Below are 14,473 nucleotides of genomic sequence, written 5' to 3' on the forward strand. Positions count from 1 at the left end.
GAAAGATTTCAACTTTACTGTTTTTGACTCCATGTTTAAATACCTTTTGATAATTGTATCAACCTTCCATCGATGAAAAGTTTGTTGATTATCGTGTCAGATCGGAATACATACTAGTACACTGTAGGCTGCAACAACGAAATTCTTTAAATTATATGTTATCTAGCACGTATTACACATGTCATATTTTTTCATAACTTTTTAAAATGTTTATTTGTGTTCAATATAGGTGTGTAACAGTCTCTGATATTTGTAACGCTGTCAACAATCATTTATAGTGTAAACACATTTGAAAGTGCTTATCACTCACAAACCAAAAAATCAGCAACAATCGATTTATAAAGCATAACTATGACTGATAGAATGGTGTGTGTTTGTTAGATATATATTGTCTTTAAAAACAATTCAATATTGTGTAATGAAACTTTTACAAACATTCGGTTTGGACAGACGAAACACAATATGACCACCAACAATGAACACAATTTACTTTTTACAAATTGTGAAAAACCGTTCATGTCGCAAAATTTAAAAGATCATATTATCCCTTTAAAACGTTTGTTCGACAATCATACAGGTAACCGTGACTTGTTTATTAGTTACGCAGTTTTTACTTCCTGGTCACAATATCTAAACTGAAAACGGCCATTTTATTATCATGAGTATTTGCAATTCAGGTAAATATCAGGTGAATTTTCATGTTTATCAATTTAACATGTATAAATGTGCGTTGACAATGCATTTACTATTTTGCGATGGTAATTTATACGTGATTTAAGAGACCAGCTTAACAATTATGGAATATGTCCGACATGAAAAATGTAAACAATGTGACATAATCTAAAACGAGATAACTAATAACTTAGTTCATAACAGAACAATGTACGTTCAAATGACAACAACTTAACGTTTTTAAGAAGAACGTCTATAGTCACAATGAAGTAACACGTATCGGTGTGTCAAAATGTAAAGATTATCTTCTATCTTCTTTGCTTGTTTAAACATATCGTTTATTGTTCATTTAATTAACACTATAAATCTGTCAAGTTGCGGTTTGAACTTTCTTCATGTATCTATCTGCAATTGGTAGACAAGCTTTACTACTTAAACAATCAAAACAGAATATGAATGGAACAGACATGTACATGTATCTCACTCTGATACTCTGATTTTTTTTAAATGCCAAGAGTGTAAAAAAAATTCAGGGGAAATCGTCCACAAAAAATTTGATTAACGAAAACAGTGCGTCGCACTTCACAATTGATTTTGCTTTTCGTGTGCTTTGAAACGAGTACAACGGACGGGTCTCTTATATGGCTTCCTCTACTAGAACAACAAATAGTACTGAAATTGGTGCTTAACACAAATCAATCAATAATTTGTAATGGCCCTGTTGTATATTGGAGTTTAACTCAAAAACAGATGTGTTATGTCTTTACTAGTACAAAGTTTATGTAATTCAGCTCTCTGCGCACGATTCTATTTCGTTTAATATTTTCATATCCTTGAGGTTGACATTGGTTTTAAACAAAGCATATATACAAGGAAACATTACACATAACGCCAATGTCTAGGAAAGCGTAATGATGTATTTAAATACGATAGTTGGTATCTCATAATGACGGCAGAGAGTGATAAATTCACGAAAACTTCCTGTACCCTACTGTTTAAGCTTATAATGACTACTCGATTGGTTGATTTGATTTCTGGTGTTTTATCGCCACCTTTAAGCACCGTTTTTAGGCTCATTCGTGGCGGTTAGTTTTTATTGTTGGAGGAAGCCGAAATGACGGGAAAGAGCCACGGATAGCTAATAATCCTAGTCAATTAAGATTGTTGTCGAGTGCACCCGCACGAGCCATGTTCGAACTCACAACCTCAGTGTGGACTAGCTAGTGACTACATTAATTACTATTTATACAACAACCAAGGCCCCGACTAACCGAGTAATGAGCTAGTTTTGCATTATTTTCTATGTCACACTTACATATTGCGCTTCAATGTATTTTTTTTTTTGGCATATTCATTATATACCAAAACATCCAATGAATCATAAGTTGTATCTATTCAATTTTATTAAAAAAGAAAGTCAAATCAAGTTCATCTCAGTTGAAATCTCAAATCACAAACTGATCAACCAGAGCACATGAATACGAGACAGCTGATAGAAATCAGTATATGTCCATGTTGTGCTAAATTTAGAAGTTACTTCATACGAATATTACAATTTTTTTAGTTATATAATATGTTTAATATCTATCTCTCTATACTTATAGACATTATTATATTTTTCCTCTATCAAAATAAAAAAAATGGAAATATTCGTATTTTATTTAAATTGTATTAATTTCTTTTTTATTAGAAACTTACGTGTACGAAACAGCTTAACTTTTCTCTTGATTCTACATCGTCAGTACAAATATAAATTATTAATTGTCCATTCCACTTTGTCTTGTTTGCTTGATTTGTGAATTGCTCGGTTGATTTTTCCACACTTCTAATATTCGAGCTTTCATTTGGAGGGATTACGAAACTATTTAAGAAACTTGTACACTTTGGAAGAATGTAGCGTAACACAGATGTGAGCATGACATAGATTTGAGAAAAACGAGAAAAAACAGTCACTGCTACCAAATCAACATCAAATTTGGACAATTGAACCTTTGATGAAGAGAACAATGAAACTAAATGACGAATCTCGCGATCGGACGTCCTGTTCCGTAGTTATATATGTTATATATTTGTATCTTACCAATGCAAAAGTATAATTACTTTCTTCCATATTTTAACATGGAACACATTGTTTATTACAGATGGTTGAAGTAAGCAAATCGAACAAACAACTTAACAAAAAATGTGGAAGTTTCATCGTATCTCTGGTAAACACATTTCCCTGGAAAACAATTGTACCACTGCAAAGCGATTAAATCCAACCAATACATATTGTAATGGTATTTGTTTTACCAACACACCATTAGTGAATGGCAAAGTGTATGAAATACAAGTAGACGAGCTAGTTACCAAGTGGGCTGGATCACTTGTCTCAGGTACTTTTTGTTATCATACTTTACAAACTAATAATAATGTTTATTTATTGAAATGATTGAACTAAACACTACTATCAAGTAAGAGGTTGATATAGAATCGCTATTCAAAAAAACCATGTATCAGATTCAATAGAAAATAGTTTTACCTTTTACAGTTTCTAGTATTATGTGTTAGTGTAAGAACATCAAAAACTGGCAGCTGTAATATTTGTAAGTTAAGACTGTGACAATGTTGAGTGGTAAATTTCTGGCACTTCCCATCTCTTTTTAATTTCATTATAATTCTGCATTTCTTCCCCCTTTCACAATGTTTTATATCAATTTAATATCATCAATTTCTTATTATTATCTGCATTTTGTAGACTTTGTGACAATTTCAGTATTCACTCAAAATGGAACACTACTGTAACAGAAATATGTATATCAGACTAGCATTTTAAAGTAATCAGTCCAGTTAACAATTTGAAATGATGATTGTTTAACCTAAACATGCTAAATCAGTTAACTTGTGAATTGTAAAATACGTCAAAAATTCATAATGGTCAGTGTCAATAGCTTTTGTTGTTTATCTTATCTTTAACAAGGTATATTTTCAAAACAGCAGAACATGAATTAGCATTTCTAATATAGTGTATGAGGTTTTACTACATTGCCAGTTAATATGTTGTCATAAACCGATATATTATAAAAAATATCAGCGTTTTTCAACATGTCAACACGTATTTTGAATTTACGTCTCGGGGATTCACTAAAAGTACAAACTTTTTAAAGCTTGTATTTTAGACATAAAACACGAAAAGAAGTTTCAGATAACAGAAAATGTTCAAATACAGTTATGTGTTTTGCATGACAGAGATACTACATGGGCTATTTTTTTAACCTTACTTTATCAAAGCAAACATCCCATCATTACGATGATTATCATCCGATTGTTAACTCAGAGTAGAAAGTTGAAAAACATGGTTTAAAAAAAAAACATAGGTGGTATCATTTCTGTTATGTTTTCTATACACTGTTGTCTTTAAAATAGTGTGCTAAAATGGATCAGTTATGTAGATTTGACTAATATTCGAGCTATTTTTATTAAATCAATAAGACCGATTAGAAACATTAACATTTGTTCACATTATGACAAAATCTTTATCAAATTTGATATGTTATACAGTCGATATGTTGTTATTTTACATAGTTGTAAAGAGAGATATACAAAAAAGTCATAAAAAAATGCATCTCGCTAAAGTTCGGTAGAAATATTGATTATCAAAACAAGTACATTTTATCAAGGTTATAATTATATTTATTATACCTAAGATTTATTACAAACTATCATTTTTGGTAGCACGCAATCACGTGACATGGAATAATTCGGTTAATTTTTATTCAATTGCATGGAAGGAAGATTAACACTTAAAATTAACACTAGCGGATAATCTTTTTAGTTTTGGATTATTTTTATTCGAATTCTGAAGTGTTTTTCAGTAAATAATAACACACTGCCACTGTTAGTTTTGTATAATAAAACAAATGTTTTGGATATTCACCTTTTCTACGGGCAATAATTGAATAATACAATAACTCGTGACATGCGCTAATTGTTTTGAAATGTTTAATAATAAGTGTTTATATAAACTACACTACGCGATCATGTCTTCATTGAACACAGTATAAGTAATTTTAAATCGAACGTCATGGTCAACTTTATACTTATGACTGCTCAGAAAAATGAATCCTTGCACTATTAAAAGAAGGTCGTTGCAGAAACGTTTATTGAAACGTCAACATCCATGTAATGTAGTCTCTCTGCCTGATAATCTTAATAAAAAAACCACACACACTCAGATTTATTTTTCTTTACAAAACATGTTCTTAAATTTCGGAGGGGTAACACTTTGACCTATAAGGTGTCTCATTCACAGGAAATACCAGCCATATCGTTTGACAAATCAAGAGTTGCTGTATGCAACAGGAAGAGCTACATAGATTGGGAAATGAAACAATTAACAGTAACAATAGTAAACAATATTTAGCGTGCATTAATAACTTAAGATTTGATTTTGAGTTTCCATTCACGCTCTCAAGGTAACACATTTCTAACAGAAGTATTATGATAATTTGAAGGTCATCACAATAATAGGACATTTCACATGTGGTATAAGTTGGTTAATACATAATGTATCATACAGTTACACCGATACTGTTTCATCTATAGTATTTAACTATAATCAAACATTGTTGGACCTGAATTTAGAAGAATACTTAAAAACTCTCTGACATGTGAATGTTTTTATCATACTGTACGAAGATGCGTTATAAATCGTTGGATACCATTTTTCGTGGATTTCTTTGGTACAGGCCAACCACGAAATTGAATGTTCAACAAGTGACACATTTTCTACAGGCTTGTATGCAAACTTAGGCAAAACCACGAACTCCAATAATCACAAACATGTTAGTTTTCCTTAATCCACGAAAACCAGCACACACACAAATAACCGAAACCACAGTAGTTCACATTAGCAGTCCATACCTCATATTTGAAGTTAGCGTTCACTTCAATACCGGAATATGACAAGCAAGATGATTTTAATTTTAAATGATTACTTGCCCTCGACTTAGTGGTATTATACACGATTCACTTGCATGTGGGATATACATTTTAAAGCTAATTCGATATTCGAGTGCTAACAGCTACTATTCATAGTTTATAAAACACCACCGGTGTCTTAGAATAACGAGTGTGAACCAGGGTTATGTCAAGGAACGTCTCCTCCTTTAAAAAAAACATTTATCGGAAGATACCACTATCTGACCATCTTGATGATAAATATTCACAACTTATACATGATGGTTTTCAAGAATAGAGTCTGGGTATGGCTTTTCATCTCAATAAAGTGTCATCGTGTTCTAGTATGTGTCTTTGAAAATTGTTAACCCTTTCGTTTTAGACCAGTTACATCCAACTGGCATGGTTCTGTACTTAATACTTTGTCGTTGTATTATTGTGTAATTGTTATTTGTGTATTCTTGTGTTATTGTCATTTGTGTATTTTTGTGTTATTGTCATTTGTGTATTCTTGTGTAATGGTCATTTGTGTGGTCGTGTCTTTCCTTTTTGTATATTTGTTTGTGTTAGGGGATTATGATAAAAACACGGTGGTGACTGCTATATCCGTTTTATAAATCTTGTACATATTATGTCTGTTTATACTGTTCACACTCTATTGTCAATGTAATGGAAATAAATAAACTCATCATAAATACCAGGACTAACATTTTACACAGACGCCAGACGCGCGTCTCGATTACAATAGACTCATCAGTGACCCTCGGTTCAAACAATGTTTAAAAAGGGCAAATAAAGAACGGAGTTTAAGAGCATTGAAGACAATAATTCCTAAAAGTTTTGCCAACCCGCTAAGATAATCTATTCCTGAGGTAGACAAACCTTTGTATTTAAAAAAAATCATAGTTTTGTTAACAGTTCATTTATTATTATGAACATATCAATGAAAACTCAAGTCAACATAGTAGAAGTGCTAACTACTTGGCTGGTAATACCCTCGGGAAAATACATCTCAATCAGTAGTGGCATCGACCCAGTGGTTGTAAATAAACTCATCATAGATACCAGGACTTGAATTTTACACTTAGGCAAGACGCGTTTCGTCTACAATAGAGTCATCAATGACGTTCAAATGAAAAATTGTTTAAAAAGGCCAAATAAAGTAAGAATCTAATACATCTGTCATACAAGTGAAAGTGGTCTAGCTAGTAATCAATCCTGGTTTCATTCACATGATGAAATGCATCTATTAAATCAGGAATATAACAGTTGGTTTCCATTCGTCTGATGTGTTTGATTTTTTTATTTTGCCAATTGATAAGGGACTGATTTTTCCTTTGAATTCCGTACTTTAGTATTTACTTTTAAACATTGCAAAGGGCGACTGGTCAACACAAGTTTTGACATTATTCAAGATAATAGGCATACTTTTGTGTTGTTTTGATTGATGAAGTGTTGCAAAGGCTTTTATGCCTAATCTAATACCTTATTCTATAATTAAATATACAAAGTGACTCAATACTAAAATTATGATTAAAGAGATGATTTTTCTTTTCCGATCGATTATTGAAGAAATAATTTATGGGGCTTGAATATATCGTTATTTTACCAAAGGTTAGCCCTTTATTACAAATATTTTACCCTGAGCGATATCAAGGGGTAAAATATCGGCATAAAGGAACTACCCGTGGTAAAATCACGATATATTCAAGCCTTCACGAATTATTTCGATTCAAATAGGACAAATACAGCATTTCGTTTGGGTCGAAGCGCTCTAGGTGGAGGACAATATTCCCTGTTCCCATAAATAAACGCACTATTGAATTAGCGTGAAAGAACGGAGCAAACTTAATTAGTGACGTGCTAAAACTATTTTCAAAAACGTATTTATAGTTTTGGATGAATTTAAATGATAATTTACTTAAATGTATTATATGTATAAAAATAATTGGTTTATACCAGATTTTATCATCGTTTGTTAACGTTTCTTTGTTGTGATGATTTTCGGTTTCACAAGCGTGTATTTTCCCGTAAAATGCTTATATTCTTACATGATCGTTCTATGACGTTTGATACCGCATTCATAAAAAAACCCACATGACATGGGAGTACAATTGGAACAGCCCTGGCAATATATTCATATTTTACCACGGGTGGGTACTCAAAGCGTTTGAAGGACGTCATGTTAGAATATACATTTTTAGATGGCGTTCCCTTGTGACCATCTTAGGGTGTTTATATATCTCAACTAGTAAACTTGTAAGATTGTCTCGTTTATGTAACAAAGTATCATATTTTAGCTAGAGATATTTGTGTATTACTGAAAAATTAGTACACTAGGTTTTTCGATATCACAAACTAGTCAACACATTTACCAAATGTCATTATCGGTTCAATGACATCTATCAGTAAGATAGTTGACATCGATGTTTTTTCGTGGTAATATTCTTTATAAAGCACAAGCAATGTCGGCATTCACCTCAAAGGCTAACAAAACCTCTAAACAGACTTATAAAGAAGGGATATAATTGCAATACCTTTATCAGTTCCTTTAGGATGGCATATTTTGGCTCTTATATTGATTAACTTATACTATATTTGCGCATCGAAAATAAACACATTTATTCTAAGACATATATTTTATAATAATAACGGAAGGGATTGTACTTGCTATTTATATGAGGAAGACATAATATTTCAATCAGTTTTATTCAGGTTAGGAGCTGGTCAGTAATTGCTAGTAGTCCATTGTTGATTAATGTATCATTGCCATTTTATTGAGTTTGTTTTGTTATCTATTCTGACATCAGACTCGAACTTCTATTTAACTGAATTTTACTGTTCGTATTATTGTGTGTTTGTTTTTCTACATTGGCTTAACGCATGGAAGGAGGGTTGCGATATCAAAAACATGTCTAACTCGCTGCATTTTCGAAGTCAAGAGCCTCTGGCCTTTGTTAGTCTCGTGTGATTTTTTTATCTTAGTTTATTGTGTATATTTCGGAGTTGAGTATGGCGCTTAGTTTGTTGCTTAATATGTTGTGTTTAACCTTGATCAACTGATGTTTATAGTTCTTACTTATGTTGTGCTATTTCACCCCTGTTCCGGATACCGCTAAAATGTTGAACCCCGTCACATATTGTATGTATGTGCCTGTCCCAAGTCAGAAGCCTGTACGTCAGTGGTTCTCGTGTGTTTATGGGTTATATATTTGTTCTTCGTTCATTTTTTGTACATATATTAAGTCGTTCGTTTTCTCGTTTGAATTGTGTTACAATATTGTAATTTCGAGGCCTCTTTTAGCTGACTATGTGGTATGGGCCTTGCTTATTTTTGAATGTCTTACGTTGACCTATAGTTGCTTATTCCTATGTTTTTTTTGTGGCAATCAAACAAAATCTTCTTTTGATATTGTATAATTTTATCCTGCTATTGTATATACTGCTGTTTTTTTTTTAGTTAGTGTGTCTTCATTTTGCCATGACATAGTCAGTTGTAGACTTGTTAGTAAGGCAGCATTGTAAACAATTGTGCGCATCCTGCTACAAGCATGATATTTGGCATAGACCTTCCTCAACTATTACTCTTTTATTTCAGATAGGGAGGCATTTGACAAATATGTCTCACTTCCACTAAATTCCAAAATGGGGGACATCATACTTAATTCAGCCCAATATCAGAGGCTAGTGTGTGAAGGGGTGTTTTCATCATGCTGCTATAATAATATTTGGTTCAAACCTTTGTTATATACTACATTTGGATATATTATAAAGATTAGAAGTCTTTCAAAACCCTACTTCTGGTAAAATCCAACATGGCGACAATAATACTAAAATCAGCTTATTTTTTAGGGAGGGTGAGTGAAATGTGTTTTTACGTATTGCTACTATCATTAAATTGTGCAGGAAACTTTCTTTGATGCTTCTAAGGGATACAATGTATACGACATATGTCTTAAAGACACTTACTTCCGGTAATATTCAAATTGGCGGACATAGATATATCATTGTTTTTATATTGATACTCAACTTCTTTTCAAAATTTGAAGAAAGGTTGCAGCTTGTTACTCATCCACACCTGCCATGGTATATTGCACGTTTTACATGCTGAAAAACACTAGACCAAGTCGTTCAAATAGCAGCAATAAGTCTTTCCTCTTCTCAAAACATGTTTTCTTGCTTCGTAAACCTCATTTGATAAGTTTATTCGATCTTACTACAAAACCATATATCGTTTTATCAATGACATTAACAAATCTATAGTTGGTGATGTTGGCTGATCAATCATCATTCTAAATTATAAAGTTACATCTCCAAACGTCATCTATGTCAACAACGAAGTTCCATTTCAAGAAAACACGTATTTGAAAGGTTATGGATAGATATATATCTAAAGCTTTTCCTACTTCCAAATGCAAGCCAAAGTTCGTCTGCTCCAATGTCACGGAGTAACGAGACAGCAATGAAAGCAACATCAATATCGACTGTTCGAGTCATGACTCAGTTAAGTCTGTGTATCACTGCATCAGACACATGTAACTGTTTTGTTATTCTAGTATAAGCCTCTTCATATTAACGTGTGCCCTTACCTTAAACAAAACCCGTGAAACTGCTCCAAGAGTGGATGAAGGCTTGGATGCATATGGTATTGTAGCAACACATGTTCAGGATATTCTATCTTAACCACCACGTGATATATTTTCTTATTATAGTTAAGCACCCAGTTCACATTAAGAGACAGACACTAGAATTAAAGTGCATGTGTCTAATGCAGTAAAACACGAACTTAAACGAGTCATGATTCGAACAGTCATGACTGATGATGCTGTCACTACTGTTCCGCTATTCCATGACATGGGGGTAGACGAACTATCAATTGTGTTTAGGAGGGGAAAAAAGCTTTGGATAAATATATATCAATGAACTGTCAAATACACTAGCGATGATTGCTTACACACACACATATTGTGATCCATGTATTTACCGATTGTGATACAGTTCTCTGTTTGGTTGAAAAGGAGGAAAAAAAGACTGCGTGGAAGACATTGATGGCATTTGAAGATGTGACTTAAACATATAGAATGATAATTGATCAGCCTAAATCACCACTGTTTACTGTAAGATCGCACAAACTTCTCAGATGGGGTTAGTATGGTTAACAAAGCCAGCAATAACTATTTACGCAAAAAGGAAGGCTAATTCAGGCTATTCCCTGAACTTAGCCTAGTCATTTCACGCATGCAAAACGTACAATATACAAAGACACGTGTTTAGGAGAGGTGCTTAAAATTGGGTCTTCTGCTACCCAGTCCAGGCGCTAATGGATGACGTAGGAACAAAGAGGATCACTTTTAAAAACTTTTTTTGAGTTCTCATCATTTTGTCAGAAGCTTGCACATTGTGGATGTAAGAATAATTTTGATTAGAGCGTCACTGCTGAGTCTTATGTAGACGAAACGCGCGTCTGGCGTACTAAATTATAATCCTAGTACCTTTGATAACTATTCGCAGTTGTTGTCAATGTGGAAAATTAAGTCTCCCGTGCACTGCGTCATGTGCATGTGGTGGTGACTCGGAATTAACATGTTTTGTTGGCTATATGGTGGTGATTTTTAAAATGTTTTAGTACTGTAGTGATTCAATTTTGTTTTAATCAATCTATCCAAAACTCTACATCGAAGATATGGATTGAGGACTCATCTTTGGTATTTACGCCATATTGTTTTTTTTACCGGAAGTGTTAACTATGTACTTAAAAATCAACTATAGAATATGATAAGTGGTTTCAGAGGATAACTTAAAGCCAAAAAATTTATGAAAACCACAAAAAAAAAATAAAAATTGTTCACATTTTGAAAAGAAGATGAATATCAAAATAATCAAAATATTTTATATCTATGTCCGCCAGTTTGAATATTACCAGAAGTAAGTGTTTTTCAGACATATGTCGTATACATTGTATCCCTTAGAAACACCAAAGAAAGGTTCCTGCATAATTTAATGATAGTAGCATTACGTTAAAACACTATTAAATCACCCTCTCTAGAAAATAAACTTATTTTAGTATAATGTCCACCATGTTGGATTTTTACCGGAAGTGGGGTTTTTAAAGACATCTAATCTATATAATATATCGAAAAGTAGTACATAGCAAGGGTTTGTACCAAATAATATTGTAGCAGCATGATACTTTTACCTTTTTACATACTAGCCTTCGATATTGGGCCGATGTAAGTATGATGTCCTTCATTTTGGATTTTACTGGAAGTGAGACATTTTTTTTTCAAATGCATCATTAACTAAAATACAAGTGTGATAGTTGAGGAAGGTCTACTCCGAATTTCATGATTGTAGCAGGATGAGCACAATTCGTCTAAAATATGCTTGTAGCCGCCGGACTGTATAAGCTTTATTATTCCGTTGGTTTACATTTAAGTAGTCTACTTTTACTTTCTTAATCACAGTACAGCTCGTTTAGAAATACCATGAAATACATTGATGATAAGTTTATAGATTCTTTACTATCATTTGATAGAACAATTTTATTTTAAATAACAAGTGAATTAAATAAACGATATTACAAACAACTGATAGCAAGTGATGTCAAGAACCTTTATCATCTAAACTGAAAAAAGTGTGTGCTATACAACGTCACCGATTTGTATCAATTGTTGAAACTAACCGTGTTATTTCTGATTTTGAAACCATATAACTTTTTTAAAAATAATTCAATAAAACACATATACACACCAAAAACAAACGCAATTTTAAAATAAGATAATTAAATAATTTTCTAATTAATTTTTATGGGTATCATTAATTCAAAACCTATTAGTCCATATACCTTAGAAATCTGTCAATCTTATAGTTATCTACAAATGCAAACTGTATTGAATTTTACAAATCTCAGATCAGTTTTATTATCTATTTGCAGGTGTGACGACAAATATACCATCTGACATAACGGAAATATACAAGGGATTGGAGTTGAAAGAAAGCTGGATATTAAAGTAAGTTCATGTTTAGAGGAAGGAATGAAACTTTTCTACACGTTTCTCTGATTTCAAATTACTGTTACCACTCTTGCCTTTGAATAGTTTATTGATACAAAACATGTAGATATGTTTCAATCACCTTTTTTTTCAAAAACATACCGCTTGGAACAACACCTGAAATATATAAAAGTCAAGGCAAAACACAAGCATACTTTTAAGTAAATATTCACCAGATTTCATAGACTTCATGAAATGATACTCGATGTGATGACAGCGTTTAAATGTGTATGTGGTGCATCAATACAAGGTAATATTAAGTGAAGCGAGGAAAACAGAAATCAATTGATCAAATTACCGTTATCTAGATCTATCAAATCAAACTAAATATGAAACACCTTTTATACAAATATTAGAAATCGCCAGACTGCAACACGTTGTTGATAAAGGTAAAGTTAAGTTGCTTTTAAATTTTCATAATTTGGGTTTTCAAACAAGTTCAAACGTTCGCTAGCGTTGAAATATTATAGTAACATCGAATGTAGACATTTGAATATGAATGGAATAATTGATGATTTTGAAATTTAAAGCAACTGATTATTAGCCTTTTGTTTGTATTTGACAAAGTTGAAACAAATCAGGTTTTTTTGTCAGTGTCAGTGTGGCACAGTTTAGACTTACAGCTTGCTTTTTTTCTCACTTGTATAACAGCCGAATAACATTCCATTATATTGACATCAATATAAAATCGAAACAAACAGAAATAATGGGTAAACATGTCAAACTATTAGGGACTGGAGTCAACACTGTGTTAAAATCTTAGTCACTACAGAAATAAAAAAAAACCAGCTATGTCAACAACAAAAATAAATCTCGGCTGTTGTCTGCAGTATGGTCGAATTGTTGTCCTTTTGGCACATTCCCAATTTCCTCTCTCAATTTTACTCTATATACAAATCACACAAGGTGTTGTTATACTAATAATATGTCATTTGTATAGTTGTTACAAGCTTTTTTTCATTTTCACAAAATAATTCTATATAACCCGTGAACAATTGTTTTCTTTTTGTATTTAACATGTTTAAGAAATATTTGAAAACTTTAATTTATTTCATAACCTGTTGCGTTGTTGAAGAACACTTCATATCATACATGCCACTGTATATTTTGTCAAGTGATGTCTCAATTGGGGTCTCAGGATGAGAAACATGTTTTTTCTCGTGTATTATTTTTTTTTATAAAAATCTTAGCACTGGATTTTTTTTCTAATCGTATGACAATTAAACTCTGATGAATAGTTGCTTCATTAATAATATAGCTGAAAAGGATCAAGTATAGAAAGTAGGAAATTCCTACTAACCTGATACCAGTTATAACAGTAATAAACGATAATAAGGGAAAACCAGCATACAAAACAATATAGCATTGTACGTAAGATGAACTACTTCATGAATCACACTACAAAATGTGTACTTTAAACACTTGGATAACATGAATAACACTGTAGTGTGTCGGCGAGTAATTTTGATGGGCCACATGATCGCCGATGGTCATTAATGTATACTTCATATCTGTTTTTGGATGTATAAGGTTGTAAGATTGAAAGAAACTGATATTTGATTATATTCCTAGTTGCTTATCCTTTAGTTTTCTTTGTTCTGTAATGTGCTCTATTGTTTGTCTGTTTGTCTTCTTTTATTTTTAGCCAGACGTTGTCAGTTTATTTTTTATTGATGAGTTTGACTGTCCCTCTGTTATATTTCGTCCCTCTTTGATAATCAATAATATATATTTGACCGTGTTGGGTATGACATCATATCTTTCTTTTTATTGAAACCGTATATTTCTAGTATTATATTTTTTGCCTCATT

At 32.2% G+C, this 14,473-nt stretch overlaps 1 long non-coding RNA gene across 1 annotated transcript; it reads left to right on the plus strand.

The window, feature by feature from the left end:
• The first annotated feature begins 616 nt into the window (after window positions 1–616).
• LOC143053468 (uncharacterized) lies at window positions 617–12,621 on the plus strand. Its single transcript, XR_012971362.1, has 3 exons — window positions 617–677; window positions 2,814–3,047; window positions 12,545–12,621. It is a non-coding gene; the product is annotated as an uncharacterized LOC143053468 (long non-coding RNA).
• The last annotated feature ends 1,852 nt before the right edge of the window (window positions 12,622–14,473 follow it).

The sequence above is a fragment of the Mytilus galloprovincialis genome, chromosome 12 (genome assembly GCF_965363235.1).
Source record: "Mytilus galloprovincialis chromosome 12, xbMytGall1.hap1.1, whole genome shotgun sequence".
Classification (NCBI taxonomy): Eukaryota; Metazoa; Mollusca; class Bivalvia; order Mytilida; family Mytilidae; genus Mytilus; species Mytilus galloprovincialis.